A 15,194-nucleotide genomic window follows, 5' to 3' on the forward strand; every position below is an offset into this window, starting at 1 on the left:
AAGCAGGCAGCTGCTGTCTCAGGCAGCTCGACTACTGAAGACAGAGGATGACTAGAGTCAACTCTTTCCTGTAGAATCTGCTTCTTCCATATTGTCTCTGGAAGAGACAGATACCTGTACATGCGAGTCCTGTCCTGTCAAACAGTTGAGCCTGCTTTGAACAGGATGCCAGACTGAGTGACCTCCTGAGATTCCTTTCAAACTGAATTACCACATGATGCTTTGGTCTTACTCTTTAGCAAATTATCCTTTTCTGTAAGGAAAGCTGTCAACAGGACAAGAATGGAAGTTGATGCTAATAGGATTTTTCAGCTTTCTTTTATGATCTCTTGATTTTGTTAATCCTTCTGTCATAGATCAGTCACTGTGTTTTTGCCTATGATTGAGCAAATAAAGAACAATTACTGCTTTACACGTGAGTTACAGGGTAGGAGTACAGCTACAAAAGTCCCTTGTGCTTCTCTGGATTCTGTTCCAAGGTAGGAATGTTATTTTCTTTTACTGATGTTATTGTCATTAATTTGAGATAGGTGTTTTACTGGGCTACAGAAGAACAAATTGGATCTGAATCAACATCGGACACAGTTACATTTCTCTTATCCTGACAAATATGGCTGAAATTCACATGGTCACCACATGGGAAACAAAGGTCTGGTAGTTGGAGCTAGAAAGTGAATTTACTGTGTTGTGGAACCACAGCCTAAGCACTTTCTTCTGAGTTGAAAAGGACAATGAGAGAACACAGTATCTTTGAATAAATTGGAATAAAACTAGTAAGTTTTGTAGCCCCCAGAATGCCTCCGTTTCCCTGGAGTACTCTCATTTTTTACGACTGCATCCTGAAGCATCCTGGTGTGAGCTGAATGTTTTATGCTTCACGTTGTACTGTATGGATGGGAAATGCATTGTTTTTTGTCTTTTTTCTTTTAAGTTTTAATTTCTCATGCATTCCTTTTGGGTGGCATAAGCAGCTCATTCTGCTTTTTTGTGCTTTTCCAGAATTTAATTACTGCAGAATGTTACTGATGCACACGAAAGGCCAGGTTTCTGGGGAAAGCAAATCAGATCACTTTCTGCTGTTAGTGTCTCCCATCGCTTCCCTCTAACCTTTCTTTGCTGAGCCTGTAAAATGGCTGCAGTGATTTACTCCTGTGTGTGACAGCAATGGAACAGGGGATTCGTACCGTTGCAGGCCTCCCTGCTGATATCTGGGCTGGGTGAAGTTATGACAGACAACTGCCCTGTCAGGACTTTTTCTCCTTTTTCTGCATACATTTCTTTGAGTTGGCTCTTTGGATTTTCTTTCATTGTGCCCACTGTAGAAAATCTTTTCATCTAGATGTTTCCAGTTCTTCACAGTGTTTCTAATGCTTTTTTTTTTCCTAGTAATTTTCTGGAACCATCCATTTAGGAAAAAAAAAAAGTGCAGAGCATTTTTTTTCTCATTATTCAATGTTATATTTTATATCAAATACCAAAGGAATTATTAAACTGAATCCTTTCATTACCTTTTTATAATGAGAAAAGTTTATTGGAGAACATAGGGTCATAAAGCATTTTCCTATAAACTTCTTAAATGTTCTATTTAGACTTGTCTGCTTTTTCAGCTCCTTCAGACAATCTCACCTTGGTTGGTTGCTGCCAGCCTTCCTAGTAATCTCTTCAGACTGCTGGTAAATGTCTGTTTGGCCTGCAGACCACTTTGTGCCCTAGTCTTTTGGCTTACTGTTCCTTCTGGGAAAACAGATTTGAACTTTTCCCATTCAGAAAGGCTCAATCCATTTTGGAGCTCTGCTCTGACCTTTTCTTTGGAACATGGAGAAGAATTTCAAAATGCAAATGGGGGAGTACTCATGTCTTCTCTAGCGTAGTTAAGTGGGTTGAAGTCAGTGATGTCTTCCAAATGAAGTGCCTTCCTCTGCTTTGTCAAGCAGCTTTTTTGCTGCCCTATTTTGATCATGGTGGCCCAAGTGAAGGCTGTGGGCAGAGGAGCTTGATTTACAGTCAGTAAGGTGTGAATATAGTATTGTTGTGTTCAGACCTGTTGTTACATGGTGCCAGAGTGTGAGGTTGGGTGGTCAGAGCAGCTGTTGTGGAACATCAGTAGTTGGTCAGATTAATGTGCCAGTAAATGAATGCTGGTTTCTGTCTATAGACTGAGTATAATCTTCAGTCTGCAATGAAGCACTGAGAGATTTTGCTGCTTATGTTCTTTCTTTGATACCATCTTCTACACATAATTCAGTTGAATTTCAAATTTTGTCTTGAAAAGCAGTGAAAGTCTGATTGTGAAACCATTATATACTTACTTATTAATTATTGATTTTTGAATACTCTTGCTGAATTGCTTGAAGTGGTTTTTTTTGTTTGTTTTGGTTTGGTTTGGTTTGGGTTTTTTTTGTTAATTTTCACGGGAAAAGGCCTGGAGTAAAGTATTATTTATTTGTAAACCACACTATTGTTACATACACAAAAGTATGTCACTTAATTGTAGTCCCCCATATCTGAAAAACTTGTTCAATCTACATTTTTGTCCTTTTTCCCAGCAAAACTGAAAAATCCTGGAGCACACAGGACCCTTATCTTCACGAATATAGAAGTATTGCATTGTTTCATGCCTCAAAAGCCCCATTGGCAACTATAACATCTTACTAATTCACTGAAATTGGCGAAACATCTGCATGGGAAGAGATTCAAAAGTTGCATCAGTTGGATCTGAGTTAGTTTCTGACTGGATGTTAGAAATGTCTGCTGTAGGCAGCATACACTAACCTCGAGATGCTACCTTCCCATGTTTGGATCTGTCTACCGTTTGAAACTCTCAGAAGAATAACTGCATCAAAATCTTAACTTATAACATAAAATTACTGCAGAAATAACTTGTTGAATAAATCATTGATGGTTTTTAGGAAAGAAAACTGTTTTACCTCAAAAACATGGTTAAGCCTTAAAAGTTTTAAGAAAAGAAAAGGAAGTGATGGAGTAAGTTTGAAGTTATTTTAAAGACCAGTTATTATACTTTTTTATTGACCAGCAAAAGTAGAGAAAATGTAAATGGTGAGTGTACGGATAATAATTGCAATAAATTTAAGAGTGTAAAATTAATTGTATTTAATATTGCCCAGAAGCCATTCTAATGGTGCATCACATATGTAAATCTTTGTTAGTAAGGAGTAAAAAGGTGAAATCAAGTTATTTTTTCTGAACAATGTAGAAAAACAAGAAAACAAAGAAGTCCTCAACAGATCATTGGAATAAAGTGTTCAGGATTAATCTATCTTCCCTATTTTGACTCTATTACAAAAAAATTACTATTTCTTTGAAATTAATATGTGCAAAATACTGAATAGGTTTTTGTTCTGCAAGTACAGATTTTTATCTTTTTTTTCTTTTTTTTTTCTTTTTTTTCCCTTTTTTAACTTAACTGAATAATTCCAGATCCTAACTGGAAAAAGAATAACTTGAAAAGAAGAAGAAGAAGAAGAAGAAAAAAAAAAGAACAGTGGAAAGTAAATTATTCTAGGATGAGAGTATGTAACACCCCAAGGACAAAGAGAGAGGAGACTATAGCAGGCCTTGGGTAATCTACAGAATGTATAAAACCTTTTCCTGTCTTCTCCAAAAGGAGTAGCATTTGTTTTTGGCTATGTACCTGGACACCAGATTTAAAAATAGCTGAGTTCCTTCCTGCCTGAGGAAGAGAGAAAGACATAAGCCAGATTTATTGGCTGACCTACAAGCTTCACATTTAATTTTTTTCTGGTCACATTTCTTGAAGACATTGCTTTACAGACAGGGTGGTCAGAGGAGCAGTTCCTCTGCTGATCCACATTAATCTAGATATTTACAGGCTTATATGCAAATGTATTTGAATGCTACACTTATCAGAATGTATACTCCTTCCCAGGCATTTATGTACACAAAAATACTTTGCACAAATATTCCCAGAAAAGTAAACCTAAATTAAGCTTGGTTAATGATACAGGAGGGATTTTCCAAAGTGGTTAGCATTGCTTGGATTATGCTCTCCATTGTGAGAGTTTTATCACTGCCTTCAGTAAAAGAAGAGTCAGATATATCTTAATCCTTCAGAAAATTGCATTCATTTTTGGTTTCGCTTGTTTTCTTTATAATTGGTGGGGATTCATTTACACAGTAGACCCTAAGAGGCAGAGATTCTTCTGAAGTAGTATGCATAAACCATCATATGGTTTCCTTGGTGTTTTATCATAACCTTATTCTCTGGGACAGGCTCTGCAGACTACATAATCAGAAAAATGGTGCATAAGAAGATGGCTCACTCCAGCAAAGGTGTTCTGAAGCTCTGTCAGAGACAGAGCCAGAACTGGTTTGCTCTCCTGGGGACTGCTGATAGAGTGTAGGGATTGGTCTTGTTAAATCAATGGAATTTAGTAAGTATATACTTTTGAGTCAAGCTGTCTAAGGTGAGAATGTTTTGCTACTGTTTATCCCTCAAAAATAACATTTTATCATAACAGTATTTGTTTCTCCCCCCCCAAAATAATCCAAACATGAACTTAACTTCGTGATCTATGATAGTTTATGTAGTGCTGATACAGATTAATATGTTATGAAACATTTGCAACCTATTAATGATGATGGTGTGCAATTGTATGACTAACATAGATTTTTAAAATTTATATAATGACTGATCGCATATGTCTACACAGTTGCAGATATGCACACTCTGTATAAATATATATAAATATGCATGGGGTTTTGTGTATCATACCTGTCATTAAAATATACAAAGACATAAGATCTTTACAGAACTTTCCCATTTTGGGAGATGTTTCCAAAGGCTCTCATACTCACTGTGCTGCACTGGCTTCCAGCACCAGTCAGTGTGACTTTTAATCTTAAGAGTAAATCTGTTATAAAAATAGAGGTATTTGGCGTGTGCTGGCATACCTGCCTTAACTCATTCTACTTAGCATGATAAAATAACAGTGTATCTAACAGGTTTTTATATACACACCAAAACCAGTATACAGACACTGCCTATGCCATGGCTATGTACTGTGGCCACAGACAGAAGGTTGATCCCGTGACAATATTACTGTTTATACCTGGATTGGTTGAAGGTATGGTATTTATTGTCACATATGACTCAATTACCATTTTTTCCTTGAGGACACCTTAAGGTTGTTCAGAGGACTTCTGAAGGTCCTCTATACCACTGCAATGCAGGCAAGGAATGGAAGATACCAACTTCCAACATTTCCATTGGAAGATGAGGTATTTGAGAGCTACAGAAAAAACACCAGCGCTAAAGGAGCTGAAAATTTCACAGTAATTCAGAAATTATTAAGTAATTAATTATTTTTCTGTGTAAGCAACTCAAGTTTCTGTCATCTTTTCCCTAGTGTTTCCAAGGTCATGCTGGTGTCTGAATGGTTCCTCATGGAACCATGTTTTTGTAATGCTCAGAAGCTGCATTTGTTTATTTTCAATTGGTTGTTGCATGAAAACAGAGTGGTCAGATTGCTGCAAGGCACTTCAAAGAATTTCTCAGTTCAGTCCTCATTTGAAAGATGAATATAACGTCAGTAGAGATGAAGAGATGGCTGTGAGATGAATTTTGTGTTAATAGTAGGAGGAGTTTTCAAATAATAGTTGGTTAAATCACTAGATTATCTTAGTGTCACCCTGTTTCTGATGTGTGTATTTCCAATAGCAAAAGAAATTATAAGTCTTAAGACAAAGGATGATTAAGTCAAGGTTATAAAGATCTCTGAGGACCAAGGGCAAGAGCCCATGTAGGACTGATTTGCTTTCCCATTTTCTAAGAACTCGCATTAAAAAATGCTACTCAGTCAAGAGAGCCAAAGAAATAGCTTTTACATTGTAGTTACACTGTCTGCAACAGGGTTCAGTTATTGTGCTAACTGTATGTGAGGGATCTGCAAAAAAATCTCCAGATTTGTAGGAAAAAAATAAAATGAATGCAATCTGCTTCACATAACTGTCTGTAGTGAACAATAAAATGGCTGTAACTGGGATCATTTCTTTCCATATGGAAAAAATATAAGTTTTCTATATCTTTGTAATATATTTACTTAAAATTTATTGCACATATATTTTAAATATATAGCCCCCATATAAAATACCTTATGTTTACAATGGGGCAGCTTTGCCAATTTTCATGATATTTCAAATATGTGGTATAACAAAACACATTCAAATATCATTAAAAAAATGATATTTTTGGAGCATTTAAAACATAGTCATGTTGTCCTGAGTGTTTTTAAAGAGGCATGCATGCAGAAGATTTTTAAGAGAGACAACTGATGAACAGAAAATGGAGACTTTTTCCCATCCTTCCATGGAATATGTGATTAGTCCAGATTAACAGTATTGAATAGTCCAAAATGTTTTTAATGATATTTCCCTGTGCTTTGCATAGTACCAGTGCAATATTTTTATCAGCAAAACTTGGGAGAAAGTCCTGACTTCTCTGTGCTCTGATGATGCAAAGTACTATAGACTGGACTAAACTCAGATAAACCATATTTACAGCTGTTTTGAGTTGCTGAAGGAGTGCAGTGCAGCTGGAATTTATTGGTGAATCTGCTCTTCTTTCCTTCTGCTCTGCTTTTCAGTGCATTCAGAAACACACATTTGGTAGTGGTTTGCTTGTTTGTTTATTTCCTTGTTTTTAAACACAGTGCAAGATGCTCTGTGAATTCTTTGGGAATGGCTGCTTTACACTCTGAAATAAGAGGCCAGCTACTACTTCATATTTGGATGAAAATAGCAATTAAACAAACAAACAAAAAAAAAAACACAAACAGGAATGACCTTCTGTGCTTAGATTAATTATGTACCTTGCTTTTCTTTGCATGAAACTGTGGTTCAAGATGCCTCTGAGTCACTCCAGGACTCAAACCTCAATTTTTGTTCCTGAGATGAGACTTCTGATGTCCAGCCTTTTATGTATTATAGAGGAGTAGTGGAAAGAAATCTTAGGGTTTAAACAGAGTTTGTGTCTTTGACACAGATTACTTTTATTTGAAGTTCAAATTGATATTCTACTGCAAAAATTTTTTATTTTTTGGCAAATCTCTAGTATTTGGAGAAAAAAATTGCTTTTATTTTATTTTTTTTTCAGTTATAGTTTAGTAGCTGTTTGGGGCCAAATCTGCTTTGGCATGCCAGAACCTATATCCTGTGATTCTAAGCATCTAACAATGGAATCTCATTTTTAAGAAGTTCAACTGCTGCCAGTATTTGAAGATGCCTCTGATTGATGTGCCAGTATTTCTTAAGTGCCAAAATCACTGTGCTCAGATACACCTTCTGTTTGGGTGTATTGAACCACAGTGTTCTGGCCTTGGTGTGTTCTCCTGCCCGATTGAACCAGTGCGGTGCAAATCCACCTCAGCTGGCCAAGCACACCTAATAAATAGTTTGGGCTCCTTGAACAGAGGAATCGCTGCTGCAGCAGCTGCCATCTTATTATCCAATTGCTCAGCATTTTGTCTCTTCTCCAGAATGACAATTCAGGTTATTTTTTTTTTCCTGGAGGAAATCAAGCACTTCTGTAAGGATACCTAACCACTGGGATGTCGGAGAGGGCAAGATGCTTTCTGCTTATTTCATGGATGCTATTAACGTGTGTTGTGCTCCAAGGTGAACAGACACCAAGGATAATACTGCTTAATCCAAGATTTTGAAACAAGGGCTGCAGCTCAGATTTCCTTCATGCTGGGAAGGTGCACGGAGCTTTCACACTCTTTTCTCCAACTACTATTTAATTATTTCATGAGAAATATTTAATAGAAGGAACTGAGCCTATTTCTTCACAAGCTGTAGAATGTTTTGGAAGTGGCGAACATCTTGTAGCTATGAAGGCACAGAAAAGCCAAGGAGCTTGTGTAAGGTCATTCAAAGAGCTTTTGATAACTAGAAATGGAATAGGCACATTTTTTTGCTTAATCCTCCCTTAGCCGTGAACTCTGTTTTCTTGCTCAGGAATAGTACCATTGTTGTTTGCAACTGTGATTTTGCTCAGCTGCATTTACTTTGCGGAATGTAGAGGAAGATGAGGTGTAACATCTTATAGCTTACAACAGTGTGAGTACAGCCACTGATATGATTTCTGGATCATCACCTGTCCACTTTGCTTGTTTGGTCACAGTAATCAATTCTCTGCTTTTGCTTCATTAATCTCAGAAACTCATTTCCTGATTCACTTTTCACTTAACGGCATACAACAAGCAGATTTTTGTCTTGAGACATTCAGCTCCCTCAACTACCTTCTAGACAGGTTGACATTGTTCTCAGATGTTTCTGGGCATAGCTACGCAGATGCTGCCTGGAAAACACTGTGACTGAGTCATAGACTATTTTAAGGGAAAGGAGAACTTGGACTGAAGATATTTAGAGCTCTATTTAGAGCTGCTTCAGACTGGTTATTTTCCCCTTAGGATATAAAATAATGTCTGTGGCTTCACAGCTGTTGAGCTCTGGTGGGCTTCATGTTAAAGAGCTCTGGAAGCAAGGGACAAACATGGCTTTGTTTTTCATTTTCTATAAATTAAATTATTTTGAGGGGATGTGAATATGCACTGTCATTTTTGTTGATTTTTGCATTTCCTTTCCATTAAACAGTTAGACAGTTGAAAAGTTAGCCACAGAAATAATGATCTATTGTAACTAAATGAATAAAATGCTTTAAAACTATGGGGAAAAGCCATGAAGGCATTGACAAAGGAATATAGATAAATGTGTATCATTCAAAAAAAAAGAAAAAGAAAACAGCACCAAAACACTCTGTAATTCATAATTATGGTAGTCTGATAACCACAATTACGTTTTCATAGAAAGGATTTTTGCATCTTGCATATGAAGCAAATATTAGAAATATGTGTCTCCAGATATTGCCGTCACTTCTGTAAGCACTGGAGGTAGTATTTTGTCTGAAGTTTTCCTTCTCTGTCACTCTCCTCCAAGGGCAAGGAGCAAGTGTAGGGATAGCAACTTCTCAATTAATAAGTTTTTGGAGAAAGAAACAATAGAGGGAATGCTTATTCTATGAAATCCTATGCTTGTTCTTACATAAAACTGCATTTATTTGTTGTTGTTGTTGTTTTTTTCCGTTTTTTGAAATTGTATTATTCCTTGAGCTTATAAAGGACAATGGAAGCCCTAAAAATATGGAGTGCTCCTAGATCAAATAGTTTTAACCAGTTTATGAAAAAAAAATTCATTCAGAATCTTAGGTATTTCAGTACACATTTTATTATTGCTATAAATAGGATTCTATAGCATAATGAACAATCTATTTTAACAGAATAATAAACAATGTAATCAGACTGAATCCTTTTCAAGAAAGTTCCTAATGAAGTAGTTCATTTTCTAATATTTCTTTGATTGCGATGACTGAACTTGAAAATGTAGAATTACTAGGATAGCAATGTTACAGCTATTTCTATCTGTCAAAATCCAGGACTGTTATAAATCTCAGGAAAGAACTTTTACTCACAAGAGTTATTACACCAATTCTAGATCAGCTGCCAGCCAAAATGAACCTCAGAAGTTTTAGAAGTTCATAAAATGTTAAGTACATTTTTTTTATCCCATTCCTATTTCTTCTAGTGGACAGCTTAATCCATCCTCTCATCAGCATTGTTTTTTGCTCCTCAAAGTTTAGTGTAACCTCTTGCAAGATGATATCATGAATGATTAAAAAAAAAAAAAGTTTCCCAATAAGATTTTGGTTATTTTAGGAAAAGTTAACTTAGTTAGGGCCAGAGACCCAAACCTGTAACATTCCTGAAATTTGGCTAAACTAGTGAGCACAGAACTCTTTTATGCAGTAGTTTGAGTTTTGCAAAAGCAAAAGCAGAAACCTGAATGGAATGCTGAAATGAGTATTAGAGCTCATGTGGATGAAGAGCTGCTATAAGACCCATCTCAGTTTTGCCTTTATTTTGCTAAACTATATATAGATTAGGCACAGTCATGTCCATTAGTAATTTCTGTCTTCCCCTCATGTAAGCATAAAACTAGTTTAACAGAGTTTCCTGGGAAGAGAATGATGCATCCAAAACACACAAGCCCTCATCCAGCTTCCTGTCTGTAGGTAATGCTGCAGTCATTTTGGATTAGCGATAAACGGTCATGAAATTGGAAACAGGTTCTCCCAGCTTTACACAAGAATCTGCAAAAACATGAATACTTGTACCCAGAATGTGTGATTCCAATTCAAACATCATAAAATAATATACAGTGCATGCTTAACTGCATGCAGGGCCATAAGAACATATTAAATGACATTGCCAGATGCCAAAGACAAATAAAGTTTCAGCATTCAAGTGCATAGGAACCTGAAAGAGTCTATGGCTTAACTTGAACTACTGTCAAGGCTTTATTTCAGTAAAACTATTTTGTTAACCCATCACTTTTTGCCCTTTATTTCTGTTATCATTCCACTTGTTCTTGGCGCATATGTTTCAGTGTTACACTGTATGTCTGAAACTGTTCCGATAGGGCCTGAGCACTATTTCACTGTACTAAGTGACCTCCTGTCAGCAGTCCTTGAAGCACTTAACATGCACAAGTTCCTCCTGCAAAAGTGGTAGAGATAGTGGGGAAATCCTCATAAGGTTTGATTTAAAATCTATGGGTTTTTTTGTTTTGTTTTGTTTTTTGGTGTTTTTTGGTTTTTTTTTTTTGTCAGGCTATGTAAGTGAATTACCACCCACAAGCTATCAGCTGAGTAGGTTTCATTTCTGTTCATGAGGTAGGAGATGTGAGAGAGGAGAAGGCGGATGCAGTCATTGTTAGTCTTTCATACAGCTACTGCCGTTTCCACAGGGTACTACTAAGATCGTAAAAACAGCAATTAGAAATGTTGATCTGAACACCAGCCGTGTGCAATTTGAGAGAAAAATACAGGTACAGTGAGTGATTCATACTTTTCATTATGTTAAGGATTTGGAGCATGAAACTATTCAAATACTGAATCCAAACTAAAGAAATTTATCATAATAAAATGATGCAAGTTGGGAGGGAATAATCTGAGAAATCACTTACTCTGGGTATCTCATCAAAAAATTGGGGAGGGGGTGGGGAAGAGGGGTGTCATTTGCCAGCACATAAATCTAAACCTGGAACTCAGCTGAAGCAGTCCAGTATGAAAAGTCAACATCTTTTTGCTCATGCTTCCTGAAATGTTCAGGCTGCAAAAGATGAATGCTAGCAAACCAAGCAGTTTCAGCCACAGGATAAAATAATAATGAAAGAAGAGGAAGACCTGTAAAAAAGACAGAGATATCCAGACTGCTGCTTTCCAAAATACTTTCTTTCATGTTTGAAATGAATTAGGGATTTTCATAGGCTTTGAAAGTGGTCCTGACTTATAACTTCAGAACCAGATGATAACATCTGTCCCAGTAGGAACTGAACAAGTAGCCTAACAATATAAATCAATGACATTCAGCTGAAAACAAAAGAGCTCACGTACTTAACCATGATAAAATGTGAGTTTAATTCTGTGACTTAATGTTTTCTTTTATCTTTCTCACTGATATAATTGCATCTGTTTGGTGACTGCAGACTTGCAATCACAGTTTTTCCATATCCTGCAATTTGTCACATCAGTGGAGTTTTTAAGTTTTCCCTTCTAATGGTTTCATGGTACTGAGGAGGTGACAATTGTGAGACATTCTACTTAAAAAATCTTGCTTTCTCAAGTGATCCATGTTGACCACTTGTCAAATCCTAGTGTAATATGCTTCTCCTACAAGACTAGAGCAAATATTTCAGCTCTATCAGAAGCCAGAGATGATGAAAAGCCTCATGGATGGAGTCCTTGCCAGGGGTCTGCAACTTTGATGTATTTGAGATTTGAGTTCTGTTCATCTGCATCCCTGGCAAGCACTCGTGCAAGCTGGCAAGTGAGTGAATCTTCAGCCATTTCCTTTTTCCCTCATATTTTACAGTAAGAGGTAATTTAGTTTTTGTGGTAAAATTTTGAAATTTCTTGCCAAAAGCTTTTGATGTGAGTCAGAATTTGAATTACCTGGAGGTAGACTCATATTTTATCTTTGACTTTTCTCTTTTATAGTTACAACTTTGTCTTCAAAAGTTAGTTACAGAAATAAGTGAGCTTTTTTTATCTTAGGAAGTAGAACTAATCAAACACTTACCACCATATACTCAGACACTGTAACAGATTTTCTGTACAGTTTGAATATTCTCTTTTCTTCCAGTATCTCATTTCACAGATTTGAATGGTAGAGGAAGAACATGGAAGCCTTATGGATTTACTGATAAAATGACATCTTTCAAACATATCTTTCATGGTACTTATGAGAATCATTCTACTTTTGTTATACCTTTTCACGTACAACAGCTGTGTCAGAAGCCTTTAATGTTATTTCACAGTTACATTCTGGATTTGCTTTAATAATCTCAAATTATGTGTGAAGTGCAGGAAACTCTTCCCAGTTAATTCCTTCAGTTTTCTGTCTGATGCTTATCTTTAGCATGTGACCTCAAAACGACATGCTAAAGCACTGTGAAGAAAATAAGTAATTTTATACCATGTTTTTGTTCTAGTCATGTTTGATTATATTTCTGTTCTTTTTACTATTTTAGGCAAGTTTTGTTTTCCTACACTGTCCCTTATCTGCAAGCGAAGCAGTTCATTTTTGCAGGAATGACAGAGACATTTCTTTAGGCTCTCATTTCTCAAGTTTTCATATTTTACTCTTATTCTCGGAGGAATGAGGTTAGATGAGTTACTAGTATGAAAGTTAAGAGTTTCTAACAGTATCTTGTTCTAATATCAACTGTAAACTGAGTTGCACTGATGTTGCTGAGGGATTCATTTTACCTGTAGCCTTTTTTTGCATGTGTGATCTTTGTGGAACTGCAAACACAGAAGGCAGCAGCTTAGGCAGCATGCTTTTTTTCAGACTCCTGTCCTGCTTTTCTTTAGGGGGATCAGAAGATATTCAGAGTTGCATAAATGGAATTCCTCGTATCTAAAACTTTCCTTGGAATTTCCCATATCTAAAGCTTTTCTTCCTTGTTGTACTGTTGCAGATGCAGCTTCTCTCTCCACACTGATGTAATCTGGAAGCTAGCTAACAGGAGAAGTGGAAAATAGGGTAGACTGGGAATTGCCCTGAGGCAGCTGATGCTATACCTCAACTCCATTTTCTGTAACTGCACCAATTTTTTAATGATTGTGGATCCAGAAGTCTTATCAGTTACTACTGACATCAGCCAGAGACTGATTCAGAATGGAGATGAGTGATAGCTGGGACAGTGACAGCAATCAGTTAGCAATCAGACAACAATCAGCAATCAGAGGTCAGTGAATTGCTGGATCTAGCAGTTGCTGTGAGGCTTCTGAGGGCTTCTAACATCATTCCTACAGCTATGGCTGTAGTAGCATTTGTCCTGTAGATTAGAGATGTGGCAGGAGGTAAGAACAACCAAAATGGAAATGGAATTTAGATTTACCCATGTTAGATATTCCATATTTGAGGTCTCCACAGCATTCCTTCCTTCTATTTAAAGTAAGTAAATGAATAAATCCTGATTGTGCAGATTTTGGTTACTTTTCTTCCCCCATGCTGAAGGGACTGGCAAGTCTAACAGTGATTTCCTTTGCTTTGGGTTATGTAGTGACTGCAGGAGTTCTGGCATTGGAATTTTAACCCTTCCTGTTCTGGTAACCTGTACATTGACCTTAATGTTTCCCATGGGAAATAAGAGAAATTGTTCAATCTCTTTGTATGGAGCTAGCCACGGGTTATTGAAAATGACCTATTATTATTGTGCCAATGAATAAAATGTCACAAGAAATTTTGGCTGAACTAAAGAACCAACTAATTGAAGGACCAGTCAGTGAAAGTCAGAGAAATTTCATCTGTTTTTAATATCTACATAGGCTTGAATTCAGCTTTTATTTTACATGTAAATATATAAACTGAAGTATGCACAGCTCTTTCTAGTATTACCTATCACATTATTTTTTATGAAGTTGAATTAAGCAATCTGATAAATAGTCAGAATCATCAAGATTCACATTTAAAGACAAATTGTATTGTTTTTTTCTGCTTTGAGAGGAATTTTAGAAACTTGAAAGGTGCAGGCTATTCTTAAAAAGATTATTTTATGGGATTTATGAGAAAAAAAAAAAAAAGAAACATTAGTAAAACCATTTTGTAACTGGCAATGTAGGATTATATATTTATGTATCCCCAGGCCACATGTTGCATGGAGTTGCAACAATTCCTTACCCTTAGAGATGGCTGCTCATAACTTAAGAATGTGTAAATGCAGAACACTCCCTGAATAAATACTATGGTTAGGAGCCAAGGGCTCTGCGAGTTAACAATGAGTTATTGTTGCTGTTATTGTTTATGATACCTTTTAATAGAATTGAAGAACCAATATGCTGCAGCTTTACATAGGAATGGACTTATTACAAAGGTGAAAATTTGCACAGAGGCTGCACTTGTCTGCAAATTGTTTGCTGGTAAATGATATCATCTGCTATTTACACACTCCACAGCACCTTTTTATTGAAAAATCTCTATGGATTGTGGCCTTTTATTTCTTTCACAACCTTCAAAAAAGGCCTGGATAATGCAAAATTGTGGAGTTTCATATGATGTGAAGTTCCTGCTCTTTTATACCCTTTATTCTTTTAGTGTGTGTCATGTAAGTAAAGCTGCTACCTCCATCAAGAGTTTCTGAAGTGCAAAGTGTGAGGACAAATTTTTTTCAGCCCTACACCAAGGCAGTGTGACTTAACATTTAAAGAACTATATGACATAACTGGGACCAGTTTGGCTTTTGCTGCATAGTATGTATATAAATGATTGAGATGAGTGGAAAAGTCAACAAGGGAATATTTTAGGCTGAGTGTCAGGAATTGTTTCTTTGCAGTGAAATCTTTTACAATTGAGAATAGTCTCTGGAGGAAATTGATGAAAGCTCCTTTACTTGAGTCATTAAAACCTGGATAAACCCCTAGGAAAACACAATGTGGAACAGTCTTGCACTGGTAACAATATAAACCGAATGACCTATGAGTTCTTTTTTATCCCCAAATCCCATGAAAGATGGATGGATAGATTGATAACTTCTGAGGTAGTTTTAGGAGTGTACTGCTAAAGCTGCTCTTATGTTTGGCAGACCAGATTTTC

This window comes from Cyrtonyx montezumae, unplaced genomic scaffold, assembly GCF_038088225.1.
Source record: "Cyrtonyx montezumae isolate F1298 unplaced genomic scaffold, pur_monq_1.0 scaffold_2, whole genome shotgun sequence".
Classification (NCBI taxonomy): domain Eukaryota; kingdom Metazoa; phylum Chordata; class Aves; order Galliformes; family Odontophoridae; genus Cyrtonyx; species Cyrtonyx montezumae.